Raw genomic sequence first — 18,579 nt, forward strand, 5'->3', positions numbered from 1 at the left:
GCGCGGTTCAGGTGTCTAAAGATATATGAGACAGATACTGCGCCATTTTCTTTCCCCAAAAACCAATTATTATTATTATACCCTGTCCTTTTACTTTAGCAGGCCCGAAGTTCTGACGGCACTAGGGTCTTCCGCACAAAAAAATGCCATGTGGGATTATATTGCAGGGGATGTGAACGCAGAGTTTCCAGCAAACAATGTCACTCCTTTCCAGGCTGAAAAAAATTGGAATACCTTAGAGCGTGCGTACCGCAGGACGAAGGGCCGTAACAAAAAGTCTGGAAGAGAAAGGCAAACGTGCAGCTACGAGCAATACGCGCAAAGCACGTGCAAACATGAGAAAATGCTGGCACCCTGCACAGAATGTTCGTTTTTAAGCATTGAACTGGAGCAAATCCTCGACAAGCAGCACAGTGTGCGGCCGTTCTTTTTGATTGGGCCTGGCCGCATGCAGTAAAGCACAGAGTATATATATTTCAGTTTGTAATACTGTTGGGCTTTATGCGGGGCCCGTGCATCTCGACCTGCTGGCACTGCTGAGCAGATCTCAGCAGTGAAGGTGACGGTGAGTTGAAGAAACATTTCTAAAATACATACAATGGCGTTGCACAGTCGGCATAGGTGCCGACAGCGCAACGAGATCGCACAAATGAGCGTCTCTCTTCGCTTGCTATCGCCGTAGGCCTTCCTGCCCAGCGCAGCTCAGTTTTTATAGCCTTGGGAACGGTTGCAACAGCCAGCAGTTCGAACCCTCAAATAAGGAAACGCCCTGTTCTCCGTTTGAACTGGACGAATGGACGAGGTGACTCAGCCGTTTAAAGTTTGGTGCTGGTAAAGGGCTGCCAGTGAAGCGTCAGTTGAGTCTCAAGCCGGGCCTAGCGAGGGGGGACGGGATTCAGCTCGGCCAGCCTGCTTTATGGTGACTTCCAATCGCAGAGTTGGAGCACTTCGGGAGCAACGATTTCTGCTCTTTTCGGAGCAACTGTATTCCAAACGCAGATCTGAGGCACGGATCACGTCTTAAAATCGTAGACAGGGAGCGGTTGCCGAGCCGAGATTGCTCCGTGGAGCAGTCGGGACTGCTCCGCCGAAATCGGCGGATCCGACCGGAAGTTTGCGTGACGTTCTTTTTCAGCGGCGATAGCGGCGCCGTACATGCTCTGGCCTGCATGCTCTGGCCAGAGCAAGTGTACTCCAATCGCAATTCCAGGTCGCGCGCTCTGCGCCGGATTCAGGCGCTCTGTCACAGAGCGTGCAGACCGCTCCGGGCATGCGATTGGAATTCACCATTAGTCATTCTGCAAGCCGCGACATGTCCGAGAGTCATTACATGACCGTGCTTGCTTTGCGTGATGCCGGGCGCAAGGCGCCGATTTCCACGTGGTGCCAGCGGAACGCGTGCGCTGCTACAACAGCCGCCACGACGACGAGGGAAATGTGCCACGAAGACGAGCTGCTTCAACGTGGCTCTGGTGTGGGGCGCACTTGTACGCCACACGCCTCCAAGTTCTCGTCGGTGTTCAGCCACATGTGGCTCCACGCTCCTTCCCGGGAGCAGGTCCCGCTCGTCAGGCCAGGCTCACTGCTTCACCGCCTTGTCGCTCAGGTGTGTCGACCAGCTTCGCATGGTTGTTCTGACGATCTTGCTTCTCAGCATCGGTCGTTGATCGTTGCGCACCTTGCCAAGAACCGACCGACAACAGGCAACACCCAGCACAAGCAAGTGCCTTCTGTTAGCGTCAAGACACATGACTTAAGCAGCATAATAATTTCCCTGCCTACGTGTACATTCCCGAATTTGTCCCTCTGCATAAAAAGGCACATGTGAAACAAAATTCATTAGACCAGAACAAAACAAAGTGCCAAACACATATAACACACGGAATAAAATGAGTTCATAATATTGTCACGGTGTTGGTGACAAGACAGGGACCCGGAAAGAAAGGGCTCGGCAGCACGTCCTTCAGTGGGAGAAAACGGCGAACCTCAACGTCCTTCAATCCGCGCGACAGCAGCGTCAACGTCTTTTTTGCTTCAGCGCCACATGGCAATATATATTGTACCTTGAAATCTCTATATTTGTTGAACGTCTAGGTTGTGTTGTTGGAGTGACGTGCTCCACCTCAGCAACCTTCCGCGTTTAGACGACATGTTATCCAACCAAGTTAAAGGGTATGATGAGCTCGCGTTCAGGACCCGTTTTGATAACGATCGGCTAAGTTTAGTGTGGCTGGTTGTGGCCTTTTCTTCCTGTGCCTTAACGCTTCAAATAAGATAGAACTTTGGGCTTGTTGGTGCATCACTCTGCACTGTCCTGTCTTCATGCGCTGTCTTTTTAAAAAATTACCTCTCCTAGTTTTGTGGGTACAACACACGCGGTAAGGTCGTACTACTCAGTCTGCCGGCCAGGGGAGCTCGTCCTGGTCGGCTTCCCTTTCCCCTGATCTCCTGCTTTTGGGAGTTTGGTAGCATCCATGTTGCGCTGGTGCCCAAGGATGGTGGTGCAATCAAGATGACCAACCCTGGGGCTGTTTGGGCTGCGCTTCAGTCAGCCACATCTCGATATGAAACAGTCTCTGAGGTCCACCAGTTTGTACGCGGCGGGATCCTGTGCAGACCTTCGCACCTCTACTGTGTCAAAGATTTACTAAAGGCGTCATCCTTTGCCTCGCTTCGGGTAAGTTCCTTTTTACCCCTTCACATCTGGCTTGCACGAAAGGTATTGTTCGAGGCGTTGACTCTTCCCTGTCTCCAGCAGAGACTCTTGAACTTCTGTCCGCAGCAGGCGTCGTTGCTGTGCACCGCTGTAGCCGGGAAGTAAACAACATCCGGATGTCTACTGAATCTCTAATTGCCACCTTTGCCGGCACTTCCTGCCCCACTGAAATCAAGGCAGGGCCTCTAATTTTCCGGGTGGACCCATTATTGTCTGTCTGTGCAGTGCAACAGCTGCTGGCGCTATGGCCCTAGCGCCGGCGGTTGGAAGTCCAGCTCGCGGTGTTGCAACTGTGGGGACGCACATGAAACGAACAACTGCACTGAGCAGAACGAGAAGCGTTGCCTTTGCAGTGTGGACCACGCCGCAAACTCCTCAAACTGCCCCTCTCGAGCGCAGGAAACTGAAATCCTTGATGTCATTGACCGGAAACAATGTTCGCCCTGAGACGCTCTGTCAGAGTTAAAATAATGAACATACAGTTATGCAGGCCTGACCATTCGTCAGTGATTCATGTGAGACTTGACGCTTTCCCAGGTAATTGCGGCTGCTGTGGGAGTTTTCACGGCTACAGTGGCTGAGGGGTTTGTCGCAAGTGTCTCGAAGTGCTTTATGAACGTTCTAGCGGCTCAGCTTCCCATGCCGTGTAGGCTGGTTTGGCCGCAATCTCGACTGTTGCCTTTCCAGTTACCGACCCTGCAATACTTGAAACATCTCAACCCGAGGAACGAACGACTGCACCTACCGCTGTACTTACCTCAGTACTTCAAGTCATGTTGGAAACACCTATGATTCTGAGAACATTGAGCATGATGCGCGGTGTATATGCCGCCTTTCCGCCCACATTCCCCCAAGACGCATCCATAAAGTGGCGAAGAGGCTCCGACTCCTCTACTTGTTCACTGTGTCCGGTCACAGCGCGTTGACGTCATGCAGAAGTTCTCCCCCACCTTTGCCGCGCTGCTTTGAGACGTGTTTTTCTTCTGTCCTGCTTTTGCGTTGAGTTTGAGGCAACGAATGGAGCTGCGAAAACGCGCGCTGACACGCACTCGTCCTCGTTAACTTTTTGTCACACAATATTTTGCGCATTTCCTCGTGTTTACTTGATCAGTCCACGATAGATGACGACAGCGCCATCCTACGCGTACGTTAAGTGCAAGGATGGTGGAAACCTATCTTCCCTGTTGCAGTAATGAACTTCACTCCGAAAGACGTGAGTGGTGAGCAATAACATTTACTCACGGTTGAGCGGTGAAGGCCACGACGGTGAAGAAGGATTTTATGACGGCGACGTCGTGGTGTTAGGACGCAAGTACACATTTGAAATCACTGTGTTGTCTAACTACTGGCTCCGGCTCGGTTATATGCTTGGCGTCAAAGGAAACTTTCAAACAGTTCAGCGTCTTTCTTCAACCAGCCATTTATAGATTATACAGCGTAGAGGGCGTCTCAGCGTCCCAGACGGACAAAATATCGGAAATTTCCTTTTTCAGTTACATACCTAAATCTTTTGTCCTTCACGCTAACATGACTGGAATTAGTTTTACGGTTTGTATTCTTTCTTCACAGACGCACATCGTGTATACGCGAGAGAGCAATCAGCGAGAAGCGTACTGAGGGGGAGCGGCTGAAGGCGCTGAACAAACATCTCGCATTAATGCTGCGAAATGTGCCGTAAATAAAGGAGGATGATCGCGCAAGAATTGCAATCGTCCGAACAAAAAGTTTATAGTAGCAGCCTCTTTACACTCTAGTGGTGGAACAGCGTTACGATCCAGATTTGCAAAACATTATTGATTCAAATACCAAAGGGGTGGGGTACATTCACAATACTGAGCATTGCCCATGCATAGGGCCAGGCGTCATGTGACGCCTGGTTTGCCCGTGTCATCTCGTTCCTCCGGTCTTCTTTTGTGCGCCATTATTTCTTTTTAAGTTATGTGATGTTCAACTTCCGCTCCATGATATTCTCGGTGGCACCTTCTCTTCCTTTCTCATTTTTCCTTTTCTTTCTTATTTCTCAGCGATTACCAATCCGCAATCACATTACTGATCACCATTGTCGAATAGAACTCAATTATCGATTAGCAATCACCAATCACAATCTAGGTTAGAGTGCACAATTTCGTGCGCCACTTCATACACATAGACACAATTTGTTTCAGTACAGTGAAGCACCATAATACGCCTTTTAGTTCGCCGTAATTTCTGACGCCTAATTAGCATATTCATTTGTTTTTATTTTCCTTTCTATAAGATCAGAACGCATCCCAAACACACGTTACTAAGTTATACATTCCCCAACGGGTTCAGTGGGTGCCCCTCAGACACGCCTGAACCAGCGATCCTTCGTGACCTATGAATTACGTGCCCACTTGGCATTCAGTGGGCCTGGGTTCGAACCACAAGTACCGGTATTTTCATTTTCTGTTTTGGAATTGCGGGATTTTTTCCGACTCACGACGACTCACGCCTGACGAGAAGAACGAGCCACTTACGCTTAAAGCCTCTAAATAAGCTTTGCTATGTACCGAAAACGTTTGCAGCGCCACCGGGAATAATATTCGACAGTGCCCACTTCCAGTTTGGGAGCTGCTTCCGTCTGCCATTTTCTTCCTAAAGCAGTCCGGCTCAAAGTCTCGTAGTCGTTTTATGTACGCGAGCTCTCATATTTTATGCTTTTTTATGTTAGAAAGTGTTGTCCGCCGAAACTGTCCTTATTGTCATCAACTTCTAAGTGTACAGTGTATCTTTAGGGGCCACCTGTTTTAAAATTTCGACGCGAATTTTCCCACCGCAGGCGTCAAAGCGATCAGGCATTAGACCTATTTCACACCGAGGGAAGCTGAGGTGTGTTGTGTGCGAGTGAGTCGCTATGAGGGAGCAGAAATGAAATGGAATATGTGCTCTGGTGTAATACCGGCCTCTCTGGTGAGGACACAAGCAATTCACCTTCCAGGCTACCAATATCTGTGCGATAGAAGAACTTGATTGTCAAGAGTTTGAGAGAGCCCGCCCGCGCCGGCGTCTGCCCATTGGTCTCAGTTGGCGTCGGTCACGAACAAGTTTATCGGCGAGTTCCTAGGGTGTGAATTGCATTCCCTGTTAGTGTCGCTGGGTTGTGCGCAGTGCTTACGTATTCGAGATCACCCTGAGATATTTTTCAACAACGTAACGAGATTCACCAGCAACCACTGTGTTCTCCTGTGCGCTCTGCTTGATATTGTGCCGTATGTTGCTTTGGGATATGCAAAACTCGTGAGGTCATTTTCGCTATCCTCTTTCAGAAACATGTGAATGAAGTTCGCCGCTACAATAATTGAGACTGACCCGAGTCTCGCCCGAGTTATGCTAATTCTAGGAAGTCGAATACTTTTCTGCAAACTCGCTTGCGGGTGCTGCTCTTTGATATTTTTTGTGCTTGCGATCTGAACTTCCCTCGCAATATGCATATCTGCAAAAACCACGTAGTGGCAATAACGCAAACGCTGTTCGCTATTAGTAAATAAATCAATTCTTCCAGTGAATTATGGCTGGTCGTTCGTATAGTGATCTTAAAAAACGCATCTGCCTGCCTTCTAAAGGCACCTCTACTCATCATGCATGTAGTTCGTTGCACAGTCTTTAGTGTAAGCGTCCTTTTTGAGCCGATGTTTACCTTCTGAATGTTTAAGAAGCGCGGCAGGGTGGTGTTAATTCTATCAGTTGTGTACCTTGTCGATGTGCTGTGGTTCAAACAGAAGCAGAAGATTTTTTTTTCGCACGTCTTTTCGTTCTGTGTTCTTTCGTACACATTTCTGTTCACGCTGCAGCTAAGTCTATTAGAAAGAAAAGGGTGACTTGCGTGAACTACACCGCACGAGATCGGAATGTCGCGCCACGCCCTCCTGGCATCGGGCCTCGTGTTTCGTTAGGCAGCCTCAATCTTGTCATAAGAATTCGGTTGACTGTATAATCTAGCAAGCTTGTTCACGGTCTTGCTGCCATCTGCCATCTGATGAACGATAATCTGACAGCCATCATTACGGAGTGCGCAGTAGAAGTAGGCGGTATAGGAGGGTTCGACAGAGTGCCAGCAAGCTATCTCAGGAGACAAAAGATCTGAGTAAGAAACGCCAAAACATGAGGGCGCCTAACACTATACCGACAGGATGGAACTGGCAGAGCTATCGAAGTTAGTAAATAAGCGCAAGGTAGCCGACATAAGGAAGTTTGATATGGAGAGAACCGAGCATGCTCTAAAGAACGAAGGCAGCCTGAAAGCGGTGAAGAGGAAACTCGACATAGGTAAAAACCAGATGTATGCGCTATGAGACAAGGAGGGCAATGACATTAGCAATATGAATAAGGTAGTTAAAGTAGCCGAAGAGTTCTACACAAATCTTTACAGTAGCCAATGTAATCAGAACATTAATGAGAGAGACAGTAGCGCACAGCAACGCGTCATCCCGCCAGTAACGAAAGAGGAAGTAAAGAAAGCCTTAGGAGCAATGGAAATGGGAAAAGCAGCTGGAAGGATTAGGTAACAGCAGATCTGTTGAAGGACGGAGGGGAGATCGTGCTAGGAAAACTAGGCACCCTGTATGCGCAATGCTTTATGACCTCGACCGTTCCAGAAGTTTGGAAGAATGCAAACATTATCTTAATTCACAAGAAAGGAGAAGCCAAGGACTTTAAAAAATACAGACCGATCAACTTACTATCCGTTGCCTACAAGGTATTTGCTAAGATAATCGCTAATAGAGTCACGGCAGCCTTAGACTTTAATCAAGCAAATGATTAGGCAGGCTTTCGTAAAAGATATTTCACAATAGATCACATTCACACTATCAGTCAGGTGATAGAGAAATGCGCAGAACACAACCAACCTCTATATATAGCATTCATTGATTACGAGAAAGCATTCGACTCAGTGGAAAACTCAGCCTTCACACAGTCATTGCGTAATCAGGGTGTAGAAGAGCCTTATGTCAAAATACTGGTATATATATATATATATATATATATATATATATATATATATATATATATATATATATATATATATATATATATATATATATATATATATATATATATATATATATATATATATATATATATATATATATATAGCAACTGCACAGCTACCATAGTCCACCATGAAGTCAGCTACAAAATTCCAGTAAGGAAGGGCGTCAGGCAAGGAGACACGATCTCGTCAGTGCTATTCAGCGCCTGTTTACAGGAAGTATTCCGAGGTCTGAAATGGAAACAGTTTGGAATAAGAGTAAATGGAGAATACCTAAATAATCTGCGATTCGCTGATTACTTGGCCTTGCTGAGTAACTCAGGAGGTGAAGTGGAAATTATGATCAATGAGTTAGACAGGCCGAGCAGAACGCTAGGTCTAAAAATTAACATGCAGCAAACCAAAGTAATGTTCAAGAGTCTAGCAAGGGAACAGCAGTGCACAATTGGCAGTGAGGTGCTGAAAGTGGTAAAATAATACGTCTACATAGGGCAGGCAGTGACAGCTGATCCGGATCACGAGAGGGAAATAACTAGAAGGATAAGAATGGGGTGGAGCGCATATGGCAGGTTCTCTCAGATCATGAATGGCAGTTTACCAATATCCCTCAAGAGAAAAGTGTACAACAGCTGTGCCTTACTGGTACTCACCTATGGGGCAGAAACGTGGAGGGTAACGAAAAATATGAAGAGCCAGTAGTTTCGTCGACGTCAGAACGATTAGGGCAAGTAGTTCTTGGTGTCACTAGATTCGAGTGGAAATGCCTTTATTTTGTGTGTGCGCGTGTTTGCATTTACTTGTCTTGAACCACATGGCGAAAGGCATAGCCAAACTTAGAGGAACTGAAGGCTGAACTATCCAAGATGAAAGAAGAGTACAAACAAGAAATGAAAGCTTCGCGGGAGCGTATCGAAAGAGAGCTTCAAAATGAAATCAGAGATCTAAAGACTTGCCCATGACTATTTAGATGAGCTAAAGCACAAACTTGAGGCTGAAATTTTGAAAAATGTAAAACTTGAAGAACATAATCAGGAGCTTCACGCGAGGTGCGCATCACTAGAGAAAAATAAAGATGAACTTGTCCAAAGCATGGTCCTCATGGAGCAATACTCTAGAAACATGGACGTAGAAATTCATGGCTTTGAGAAACACGATGATGAGAATGTGTTGCGGATTGTCACTAAAATTGGAGAGAAGGTTGATGAGCCAATCAGTGAAAATTTCATTGAATGTTGCCACAAAATTCGTACTAAAAATCCTGACAAGAGCATTCTTGTTCAGTTCAAGTCTCGAGGGAAACGTGATAGCGCACTGAGGAAAGAGAAAAAGGCCCGTCTAAGAAATGAGGACATTGGGATTGAAAACTCGGCGCCAATATACATTAATGAGCACCTTTGTCCGGCCCTAAAAAGACCCCTGGGTATGGCTGTAAGGAGGAAGTATGCTCACAACTGGAAGTCAGTATGGACTTTCAATGGGAAAATCTTTGTTAAGCAGTCAGACACCTCGGATGCTATACAAATAACTTGTGAGGCTGATCTTGCAAAGATTGAGTGAAATTCGTGATTTTTCGTTATTGCCTAGATACACTTTAACCAAATTAAAATGGAATATCACGGCTTTGCCCTACCAAAATGCATTAGACCACAGCAACGTTCTCTGAAAACAGTGTTACACTTTAATGCTCGTTCTTCTCATGGAAAGCACGATGACATTTGTTTATTAAGTCAGTTTTCTTTTAAATTGAGTGTAATCATGATGAATGAGACCTGGTATTATGGCGGCTGCGCTATGCGCCATCTTGATGGGTATAATAATTTTTTCATGAATCGTGAAGTTCGACGTGGTGTTGGTGTTGCGATTTATATAGAGATGTGTACAAAGTGTGAACTTCTTCCGGAATTTTGCAAGGTTACGAATGAATATGAGTTTCTCACGGTAAAAAATAACTTGGAAATTATAACTGTTATCTATCGTCCACCAGAGGGAAACTTGTTATCGTTTTTTGAATATCTTTGATCGGCTCCTGGAGTATGTTCGTAGCATTAATCTTCAGTTAACTTGTGGAGGAGACTTCAACATATATACTTTGCTTAATACTCCAACTCTTGTGGACTTTGCAACTCGTATTCATTCTCTGGGTTTTATAAGTGGGATTAATACACCAACCCGTGTCACTTTATCCACTTCATCTCCACTGCATTTGTTCATTGTAAACTCTGAAACCTCGATTCACAGTGCTGACACAGTAACATCTGGCATCAGTGATCATTGCCCAATTTTTATGTTTTGTGACCTGTAATGAAAGTTAGAAGTTGCTCCGAGGAGATAACTGTCCAGCATGTGACTGATGATTCCCTGAGGCTGTTTCAGCACGACATTAGCCAACAAAACTGGTTCTCGGTATATAGCAAAGCGAATACAAGTGAGGCGTATTTAAGATTTTCTTGAAATGATTTCTCAAATATATTGCAAATACTTCCCGATAATAACCTTTAAGCCATCAAAAAGATAAGAAAACCTTGGGTGACCCACAAACATTTAAAAGCTATAAAGCGGAAAAATGCTTTTTTTTATTCAATTCTAAAAACGCGAAGTCCTGATGTGTTAAAAAATTTGAAAGTGCCAGAAATAAATTAAATGCTGAACTCCGACGAGAAAAGGTTGCTCACTATGAAAAACTTTTTGTAAACAACTATAGACACCAACCATCTGCAGCGTGTAGAGTAATAAATAGTGCACTAGGAAGAGATAAAAAAGATGCAGTCCCTGATCAGCTGATTTATAGAAACCAACAAATTACCGGTCGTGCTCTGGCCGAGTTTTTCAATAAACATTTTATTGGATCTTCAGCACACACTAGGAGTTACTAACTAGCAAAGATTTAGGACGCTCACGGGCTGAAAATATATTTCTTGAACCGACAGATCAGGCAGAAGTCTACAGAACATTTATGTATCTGAACAATAGTAAGACGCTTGATATTGATAACATCCAAATCAAACCCATTAAGTATATTTTAGAGTACATAGCTGCTCCACTTACATATATTTTCAACCTATCTATTGAATCTGGAGAATTTCCCACTGCAATGAAAAAGTCTAGGGTGTCAGTTGTATATAAAGGAGGCGATAAAAACTTGCCAAAAAATTACCGTCCAATATCAATAATACCTACATTTGCTAAACGTTTCGAAAAGATATTGCACTGTCGCTTTAACCGATGCTTTGAGAAGAATCACCTCATTTTTGGTGCACAGTTCGGCTTCAGAAAAGGATATTCAACTGAGCTAGCTTTATTGGGGTTGAAGGAACATGTGCTGCAAAATATAGAAAAGAAACTGATAACCCTTAGCCTCTTCATAGACTTTAATAAGGCTTTCCATTCCCTTGATCATTGTATTCTAACTCATACGCTCTCAGTCTCTGGGATTCGTGGCAACCCTTTATCTTTGATAAAATCTTACTTAGTTGACAGGCAACAGTGTGTGTGTCGTAGAAATCATCAATCATCTCTACTACCTATAACCAGAGGCGTACCTCAGGGAAGTGTCCTAGGCCCTCTCCTATTTAATGCCTATATAAACAGCATTGTTAACATTGGCAAATGTCTAAAATTGGTTATTTACGCTGACGACTGCACGATTTTGTTCTCTGGTCCTCATGTGAATGAACTAGTCACCAAGCATAATCAACTTCATTATCGGCTCCATGAATGGTCTGATGTTAATCTACTAAAAATTAATCCTGCAAAAACGAAAGTTATGTTATTTAAGAAACAAAAATTTTCGCGTAGAAAAAACATCACTTGTGGTGGTGAAGAAATTGAAATTGTTCACGAACACACCATACTTGGAGTAACATTTTCATCACACCTTACATGGAATTCGCAAGTCGAGAAGTTAATAAAAAATCTCTCCTTGGTGACAGGTGCAATTGCTCGTTGCCGCGCATTCCTTCCTGCTAAAATAAAGCTTCAAATATTTAATGCACTAGTTGTGTCGCAAATAAGTTATTGCTCATTAGTTTGGTGGACAACTACTAAAAACAACCTAGAAAAAATTTACCTTCGTCAAAAGAAAGACCTACTTCACAATGCCAATCTTGATTACCTAAGCCACACACTACGAGCTTTTGAAACGTTCAGAGTGTAAAATTCGAAGTATGTATGAATTCCGTATATTGCTTGCATTTCATCTGTCGTTATCCTTTAGGTCAGTGATAGAAGGCACTGAGCATTTGAAACAGAACGACCACACAGTTAATACTCGCAACACAGACACTTCGTTAATTCCCCCTTTTCGCACCGACTATAAGTTCCAAGCATTAGAGCACAATCTTCCAATAATTTTAAATAGATATAGAGATATAAATAACCCTACTAAGAAAGCATTGCGTGAATTATTTCTTCAGAAATAATTCCTGACTTCTCATTCGCGCCCAAGTACAGCTGTTCCCTTGTATGTAACGATTTTGAACTGAGTCTGCCCCTGTTCCTTGTAACGGCTGCCTGGGCCTCGGCAAGCTGTATACCTACAGCTTTTAGTCCAGGCAGCCAGCCAGAATTTTCTGGAAAATAAATGGAATTGAATTGAAAATTGAAAAAGAACACTATATTAAATTATTTTGCCCTCAGCTCTTGCGACTGAAACATGCTGGAAAGGCTATGAAACAAGTCATACCGTTTTTGTTTGCGCTCGAAATTTGGTGTCAGTACCTCTTTAATGACAGCGATCAAAGCCGTAGCGGAGCAAACGACGCGTGTAAGGTGGAATACTGGCAGACGCGTGTCTGGCAGTATTCAAGGATCGAGTAGGGAACGCCGCTGCGCTACCTGAAGCATGTGATTTACGTGGACGACATCATCTTGTGGGCAAAGAACAACTTTATTGAACAGGCGCGAGCCACTCTGCTGGAGGTTGCGAATGTAACGGACAGAATGGTACGCGACATGCATGCTCACTACAGAAACGAACTATTAATCGTTATACCTGTTCCTGGCGACCCGAACATATACATTTACCCAGGGTAATGAGAGCACAGGTGCTCGGTCTACAGGTCAAAGAAAGTGCGGATTCATCATGCACCTTAATTCCCTGCATAAGCAGATCATGCATCTGACCCATCTATTCAGGAGGGTAACTTAATGCATCCATGGTATCAAGAAGCCGACACCCTCTATAATAGAGCGTTTTTTTTGCTTACAGTTCGCGCAGGCTTGCGTAGACGATAGGAAGGAAGGGCTTATGCGATCGGCGCTACCACTCCGCTCGGCTGCCCACCTTGCAGCACATCGGATGAAACCGCGTGTCATCTTCTGCACGAGCAGACGACAGCGACTGAATTATAGAGCTTTTGAAAGAAAGCAAGAAGTAAATTGACGTGTAAAATAAGTTTTCCTGTTGAATCAATAAATAAAACACTCATCACACATAATTCTGCATTTCATACACGGCGACTTCGTCGTCGTGCATCGTCTACGTTAGGCTGTGTGCAACATGGACGTTGGGAAGACGCTCGGCGCCGAGCTTTTGCTCGAATATGTTTCTTCGGGTGAAGAATCAGATGATGAAATAAAGTGAATGATGCTGAAACTAGCGCTGCATTTTCACAGAAGAGAAAGGAACCCCAGTACGTGGAAAATACTGTGTCACGGTATATCAACGTGGAGATTCGGCGGCTGTTCCGCCTGTCCAGGAAGTACCGAGCAGCCTGACTGGAAGGCTCGAGGCGTCGCGTTTCTACCCGCAAGATACGCACAGCAGGTCAAGAATGTCGGCAGACAAGACAGTCTTGACTACCTTAACCTGCCTCAATACGCAGACCATTATGGTGCAAATTGTGGACAAATTTGTTATGGCAGAGTAATCTGTACAGAACAATGCGAATCGGGTCCTGAATTTCTTTTTCAGCATATCACAACAAGTAATCCGATGGCCAAACGACGAGGTACGGATGCGCAGCCAGTAGCGATTTGAGGAAATGGGTAACAAAAGAAGAAAAGAAGAACAAAGAAAATACAATTCGGTGATTTTGCAAAGAGTCTGCAATGAGGTAAGAGAGTTTATCGACGTGTCCGCCTGGTATCCAGGATCCGTTCACGACACCCGGGTCCTCAGAAAGAGTTTCTTTATCAGGATGCAGAAGTGCCGAGGTACGAATAATTCCTTATATGGGCCAAAACAAAAAAAAAGAAATAGAGCCCGTTGTTGTGATCGGAGGCCCCGACAGCGGGAACAGACGAGCCCGGCAGGCGCCATCGAACTATGTTTGACCAAAGGTGCTGTCGTCCTGAGAAGAGGATTAGGAATGGCTCCTGGCGACGGCGAGCTGTGACGAAAGGCCTCTAATCCCTTCGTCCGGAGTATGGAATGCGGCGTTTCTCCCGAAATGCGCCCTCACGTGGACCGGCAGAAAGACCCGAACAAAGGCGCCGGACCCTCCTCGCTTGCTTGCACCTGCGCGGCCAGACAAAGCGGTGGCGGACACGGCTGATTCATCTTACCCTCTGGAATTCACCGGGACCGTCAGGACGCATCTTTCCACGGAGGGGATCACCGCCTACAAAGCCAACGACCTTATGCACCTGTTCAACCCGCCGGAAACCGCATTCCAGGACCTCAAGGCGCCAAGATTCCCTATCGCCTGTGCACGTGTTTGTGAGGGCGGAGCGGTCACGGGGTTAGGGCGGAGACTATGAAGAGTGTGTCGGCCTATTGGACGCTTGATCAGCCACCGGTTTCTCTAGCTAGGTGCCTAGGCAATATCCATTGTATTTAAGCCGCAATTTGGCTGGTTTCACAGCACTTCATCTCTGACTTTGGTCTCCCTGCTTCTGTTGTAAATATGTAAATAAACCTTCAAGTTTACCAACCCTCCTGAAAGCTTCCCTCCGTCTTCTGCAGAGTTCATCGTCATGCGGTGAAGACCTCGGTCCCGATACCCAAGCATATCAACTGGTGGCAGCGGTGCGATGGTCTGCGTCTGGTATGGTAAGTGCGTGGTCTTTCTCTTGGAGCATTGCCAGGTTTTACAACTTTGGAAAATTGTTAGCCTAGGTAATCGAAGGTTGGTATAAGAGGCAGCCGGGGCTACTCTGACCACGTGAGTAGAGACCTGCCGTTGCTTAAATAGTCATGGACTGGAAGAAGCTGCGCAAGCCAGACCTAGTTCTCGTATGCGGGGAATTGGGCATTGATTGTGGGTCGATCTGTAGAAAACCTGAATTGATTAGGGCAATTGAGGATTTCGGTGCGGACGAGGAGATAGAAGAATGTTGGGAGCTAATTAAGGAGGAGTTGGAGAAGGAAAGGGAACAAAAGAAGCGAGAGGATGAAGAAAAAAGGAAGCGCGAAGAGCAGGAAAGGGAGCACGAAAGGAAGCGCGAAGAGCATGAAAGAGAGATCGAGAAAAAACGGCTCGATCTAGAGATAGCTCAGGCTGCACAGGCAGAACGCACTAGGCTAGAGGTGCCGAACACAGTGGCAAGCCAGGCAGCATCAAAAATAAAAATAAAGGATCTCTTGCAACCGTACAAACTTGGAGAGGACATAGGGTTCTTTCTCGTGAACTTTGAGCGGGCATGTAAATGTTGCGAGTTCCCGACCGAGTCTTGGCCGCAGAAACTTCTGACCATTCTTCCATGTGAGGCGGCCCAAGTACTCGCTCGTCTGGCAAAAGAAGAGGCTGCAGACTATACTAAAGTAAAGGCAGCACTCCTAAAAAAGTATCGCCTGCCCGCAGAGGCCTTTCGGCGCCGCTTCAGGGAAGCCAGAAAACAGCCTAACCAGTCATTTCCGGATTTTGCGTATAACCTTAAGGCAGACCTGAAGGAATGGCTAAAGGGAGAACAGGCTTACGGAATTCACGATAAAGTAATAGAGGTGATCTGCCTGGAGCAGTTTTTTGGCTCTTTGAGGGAAGAAATGCGCGTGTGGGTGCAGGACAGGCCGGGAAATAAAACCCTAGAAAGTGCAGCAGAGCTGGCCGAAGAGTTCCATGCCAAGCGCGTAGCAGAGAGTGAGCGTACCCCCGTAAGCCCCAAAGTAGAAAAAAAATTTCCACGGATCCAGACAGGAGGGGCAGCAAGCCGTAACTGGGAGCGGAACGAGGGCCACAAAGCAGAATCAAGCAACCCCACAAAGGGGGCGACCGAAAAAAAGAGGGATAAGGCTTTTGAAGCCAGAAAGAAACCAGTGTGTTTCCGTTGTCACGAGCCCGGTCACTTCGCCCACGTTTGAAGGAAGCAGGAAATCTTTCTCTCCTTGGTGGAGGCGGGCGATGAGAACATGCGCCTGCTAGAGCCATACCTGAAAGACTTGCAGGTTAATGGAAAACCATGCCGGGTTCTGAGGGACTCCGCGGCCACCATGGACGTAATCCACCCCACGTACGTGAACGCAGCTGATTTTACTGGGGAATATGCAGGGATTAGGCAGGTGGCCGAAGAGAATAGCGCATGCTTGCCGATCGCACGAGTTCGAATAGAGGGCCCGTTTGGCGTTCTGGAAACGGAGGCAGCGGTATCACGGAATCTGCCGGAAAAATTTCCGTACCTCTTTTCAAATCGATCGGAGCAGATGCTCCAGGAAGAGGGTCGTAGTTTCGGCGATCGAACCGTCCAGGCGCTCACTCCTGCGAAGGCTCGCGAGATTGCAGCTGAAGTAAATCGTAGGAAGAACGAAGGCTCTCCCACGACGGGTCAGGCAGGGGCAAACCCAGGAGGCGATGCTTCTGAGACGAGCGGAGAGGCTCGCGGCAGGAACAGATGCGACGCCGAGTACAAGGACTCAAAGGAGGTCCAGTTTGATCAGCTCGTGGTGCCGCAGAAATACCGCGCAGGCATCCTTAAATTGTACCATGGTGGGGGTTGGTCTTGCCACCTTGGAGTGAAGAAAACTAAAGCTAGGCTTCTACAGGAGTTTTATTGGCCTGGCTGATTCAAGGATGTCGGGCAGTTTGTAAAGTCCTGCGACACCTGTCGGCGTGTCGGAAAGCCAGGGGATTTAAGGAAGGCTCCGATGAAGCTGGTGCCCGTGATTAGCGAACCCTTCCGTCGTTTGGTGGTGGACGTAGTCGGTCCTCTGCCAGTGACTCAGTCGGGCTACCGCTACCGAAAAGGGCGGGAAAACGAGAATGCCGACGGTCTCAGTCGTAGCTTTCCTGCACAATCTGGCGTGAAATGCCCTAATGCTCGAGAAAAGCTACCGTCTGTCATTTTTGTTTTTTTGTTTTTTTCTTGCTTCTCCGTACCTACCTCATTGCTGAAAAAAAATAGTTTCTTACCAAATTTCCGACGCATGTCTTTTGCGAAAAAAGGAAAAACAAAAAGAGGAACTAGTTTTGGTTCAGCAGACTTCCGGGCGTGAGCTGTTGGCGAGGGTTAAGTCATCCAAAATTTGCAGCCATATTGCTCTGTATTAGAGACCTGGCAATGTTCTGAGGCTGGCCGCGTATGCCTAGCCGGAGGTAGGGGCTGAGCTCAGATCTGATCGCTAATGCTCCGTTGAGGACACTTGTCAGCTGTGCAGGTCAAGTGGGCTGACTACTACGAGGCCGACTGGGACTCTGACGCCCATTCATGGTGCACCGACCAGCTGCAACCACTTCGTGGCGTCTTCTTGGCGGCGGACGGATTGTTGTGATCGGAGGCCCCGACAGCGGGAACAGACGAGCCCGGCAGGCGCCATCGAACTATGTTTGACCAAAGGTGCTGTCGTCCTGAGAAGAGGATTAGGAACGGCTCCTGGCGACGGCGAGCTGTGACGAAAGGCCTCTAATCCCTTCGTCCGGAGTATGGAATGCGGCGTTTCTCCCGAACTGCGCCCTCACGTGGACCGGCAGAAAGACCCGAACAAAGGCGCCGGACCCTCCTCGCTTGCTTGCACCTGCGCGGCCAGACAAAGCGGTGGCGGACACGGCTGATTCATCTTACCCTCTGGAATTCACCGGGACCGTCAGGACGCATCTTTCCACGGAGGGGATCACCGCCTACAAAGCCAACGACCTTATGCACCTGGTCAACCCGCCGGAAACCGCATTCCAGGACCTCAAGGCGCCAAGATTCCCTATCGCCTGTCACGTGTTTGTGAGGGCGGAGCGGTCACGGGGTTAGGGCGGAGACTATGAAGAGTGTGTCTGCCCATTGGACGCTTGATCAGCCACTGGTTTCCCTAGCTAGGTGCCTAGGGAATATTCATTGTATTTAAGCCGCAATTTGGCTGGTTTCACAGCACTTCATCTCGGACTTTTGGTCTCCCTGCTTTTGTTGTAAATGTATGTAAATAAACCTTCAAGTTTACCAACCCTCCTGAAGGCTTCTCTCCGTCGTCTGCAGAGTTCATCGTCAAGCGGTGAAGACCTCGGTCCCGACACCCAAGCATATCACCGTGTAAAAGTGGAAAGTGTACAAAGAAATCACCAAAGAAATGATTTAGAAAAAACGAGCATGCATTTCTTTTGGTATCTAAACATTTTATATTTCGTTTGCAATTACTATGACAAAATTTATATGTCAAATAGTTTCCAGAATTTTATTGTTGTCTAATTGAAGCATGGTGTGTAGACACCAAGAGTGCATATGCATAATTCAGCATGCGGATACTTGTTTGTGATGTATACCCCTTGCTTTCCTGGCTGCTTACACCATACAAGAGTTTTTCGAAAGGAATGGCTGAATACCAAGCGAACTACAACCGGACCACAGGCTACATAATTCTGTAGTTCGAGGGGCCTTCGGGCTGCTGAAGAACCGCTTCAGACGGCTGTTTTATGTAAATTCCGTCTCCACCAAGCATGTCGTCCTCCTCATCATTGGAGCTTGCGTTCTGCACAAATGGTGCATACGCTACAAA

General features: G+C 46.6%; 1 long non-coding RNA gene across 1 annotated transcript in view; it reads left to right on the top strand.

Annotated features, from left to right (window-relative positions):
- Nucleotides 1-17,971, top strand: part of LOC144119382 (uncharacterized) — a 93,351-nt gene extending 75,380 nt beyond the window's left edge. Inside the window, exon 3 of the long non-coding RNA XR_013312344.1 lies at nucleotides 14,632-17,971. This is a non-coding gene — a long non-coding RNA (uncharacterized LOC144119382). The remainder of the gene's footprint in view (nucleotides 1-14,631) is intronic.
- The last annotated feature ends 608 nt before the right edge of the window (nucleotides 17,972-18,579 follow it).

This window comes from Amblyomma americanum, chromosome 2 (assembly GCF_052857255.1).
Source record: "Amblyomma americanum isolate KBUSLIRL-KWMA chromosome 2, ASM5285725v1, whole genome shotgun sequence".
NCBI classification, from domain to species: Eukaryota; Metazoa; Arthropoda; class Arachnida; order Ixodida; family Ixodidae; genus Amblyomma; species Amblyomma americanum.